This window comes from Mus caroli, chromosome 12 (genome assembly GCF_900094665.2).
Source record: "Mus caroli chromosome 12, CAROLI_EIJ_v1.1, whole genome shotgun sequence".
NCBI classification, from domain to species: domain Eukaryota; kingdom Metazoa; phylum Chordata; class Mammalia; order Rodentia; family Muridae; genus Mus; species Mus caroli.
Window position 1 is genome coordinate 76,141,530 of NC_034581.1, and position 3,196 is coordinate 76,144,725.

Here is a 3,196-nt window from a genome sequence, read left to right on the forward strand (position 1 = left end):
TGTCGGGCCATAGCATGACCTGGGCATCCTATTCCAAAAATGTTTATTATGTGCCTCCTCCTCTCCATCTCTGGATGTCCACACCCCAACCTTAGCTGCCATCTTTCTTGGGTTTGGGATGGACAATTGAAATAGGCTCCTCTCCTTGTTTCCTGTCCAATGCTGTGGTAAAATACCCTGAAGAAGGTAATGGGAAAGGGGGTTTCTTTTAGCTCACAGTCCCAGATTACAATCCATCATACCAGGGAAATGAAGGTGGCAGGAACTTGAAACAGCTATCATATAGCACACAGTCAAAAGCAGAAAGAAATGAATGTGTTCATGTTTCTCCACTCTTACACGGTTCCAGAACCCCTGTGTAGGGAATGGTGCCACCTACAGTGGATGTGCCTTCCCATGTCAATTAACTTTATCAAGACAATCACGCACAGAACCGTCCACAGGCCAATTCAATGTAGATAATTCCTCACTGGGAACCTCTTCCCAAGCAACTCTAAGTTGTGTCAAGTTGAGGATTGACATTAGTGATGACACCACCTCCGATCACAATGAGCATCGACGTTGCTCCAATCTGAATGCACTTTTCTTTCTTTTTTTTTTTTTTTGAAGATTTACTTATTTATTTATTTACTATATGTAAGTATACTGTAGCTGTCTTCAGACACTCCAGAAGAGGGAGTCAAATCTTGTTACAGATGGTTGTGAGCCACCATGTGGTTGCTGGGATTTGAACTCCGGACCTTCGGAAGAGCAGTCAGGTGCTCTTACCCACTGAGCCATCTCACCTGCTTGTGGACGTTGTACATCGTGGTGCGCACTAGGCTCCGCACCACGATGTACAACGTCCACAAGCAGTTTTTTTTTTTTGGTTTTTTGAGACAGGGTTTCTCTGTATAGCCCTGGCTGTCCTGGAACTCACTTTGTAGACCAGGCTGGCCTCAAACTCAGAAATCCGCCTGCCTCTGCCTCCCAAGTGCTGGGATTAAAGGCATGCGCCACCACACCTGGCTTTTTTTTTTTGGGGGGGGGGAGGGCATCATCTTGAGTGAGGTAACCCAGTCACAAAGGAACTCACACAATATGTACTCACTGATAAGTGGATATTAGCTCAGAATCTTAGAATACCCAAGATATAAGATACAATTTGGTAAACGCATGAAACTCAAGAAGAACGAAGACCAAAGTGTGGACACTTTGCCCCTTCTTAGAATTGGGAACAAAACACCCATGGAAGGAGTTACAAAGACAAAGTTTGGAGCTGTGTCAAAAGGATGGACCATCTAGAGCCTGCCATATCCAGGGTTCCATCCCATAATCAGCTTCCAAACACTGACACCATTGCATATACTACCAAGATTTTGCTCAAAGGACCCAGATATAGCTGTCTCTTGTGAGACTATGCCAGGTCCTAGCAAACACAGAAGTGGATGCTCACAGTCAGCTATTGGATGGATCACAGGGCCCCCAATGGAGGAGCTAGAGAAAGTACCCAAGGAGCTAAAGGGATCTGCAACCCTATAGGTAGAACAACATTATGAACTAACCAGTACCCCGGAGCTCTTGACTCTAGCTGCATATGTATCAAAAGATGGCCTAGTCGGCCATCACTGGAAAGAGAGGCCCATTGGACTTGCAAACTTTATATGCCCCAGTACAGGGGAACGCCAGGGCCAAAAAGTGGGAGTGGGTGGGTAGGGGAGTGGGTGGAAGGGTATGGGGGACTTTTGGGATAGCATTGGAAATGTAAATGAGGAAAATACCTAATAAAAAGTATTTCTAAAAAGAATGTATATATTAAGGGAATTTATTGTAATGACTTACAGTAATCCAAATAACCCAACAATGGGAATCTAGTACTTGCTTAGTCCCATGAGGCTAGGTATTTCAGCTGGTCTTCTGTGTAAACTGGAATCCTGAAGAAGTACGTTCCAACAGGTGTGCTGGCAAGTAAGTGCAAGCAAAAAGAACAGACACTTCCTTCTTCCACTGTCATTGTGTGGGCCTCCATCAGAAGGTATGGCCTAGATTAAAGGTGTGTACCACCACACCTGGATTTGGAACTTGCTCTGCCCCAGGCTAGCCTTGAACTCAGAGATCTGCCTGCCTCTATCTCCTGGGATTAAAGGCGTATACTACCTTGCCTGGGCCTAAGCTTTTCATGTCCACTCTGCCTCAAGATCTGATTGACAGGTGTGCTCTCCGCTTCTGGATTGTAGTTCATTCTAGATGTAGTGAAGTTGACCACCAGGAGTAGCCATTACAACCATCTCGATCTAAGTTGGTTCCTATCCTCTGCTGCCCTTCCTAGTGACAATGACAACCTGCTGTTCACATAGGTGTAGTTAGCTCGTACAGCAGGCTGGAGTCGTGCGTCCTCTCAAGCTGTGTTACCTCAGCGCCCTTCACTTCACAGATCCGTGGTAAGCACCAGGGGAGAAAAGATAGAGCAGAGGGGGGACAAAAAGAGCAACCATGGCTAAACATCATCCCTGTCCCTCTGTGTCAGCGTTGCAAAACCATAATTCCCATCTCTATTTCATGGGGAAGAGCCACCAATTCCATTCGTGACATCTTAGAGAGCACACTGAGTGCACCTTGCAAACTTTCAAAGTTGGGGGTGGGGGCTTGGCATGAGGTGATCTATCAATCAGGACAAGCTTCTGTTTCTGCCAAACGAGGACTCAGGGCCGAGTAAAATCACGTCTGCTCCAGTATTGGCTGCATCCCCAGCAGCATCGTGCAGAGTGCCTAGCTAAAGTGTCTATGAACATGCGGATAAATATCTGAGAGCACGGCTAAAGCCCAGCCCACAGGGCCAGAGGTACATGATGCCCACTCCTCTGGCAGCCCGTGAACCCACTTATTGAGCCAGACCCCAGTTTCAGCTCTTGCTCATTACCCATGCTCCCCCGCCACTTGAAGTTCCTCACACAAAGTTGAAGGTATCTTTGCTATCCTGTGACTGGAGACCCAGCCAACTCTCTCAAAGTAACCCAGCAGCCTCCACCCCAGGTACTCCCTCAGGCTCCTGGCTGGCTTCCTGGGAGCTTTGAGCAGGGGATGCAGCTGCAAGGAGGCTTCTCTCTAATGCACCCCTTCCAAGAAAGATGTCTCGGAGCTTTACCTTTTACCCAGAGGTCCCTGTCATCTTATTAGCACAGAGTGGAGTAGACTGGGCTCTCTCCCGCACCTTCTG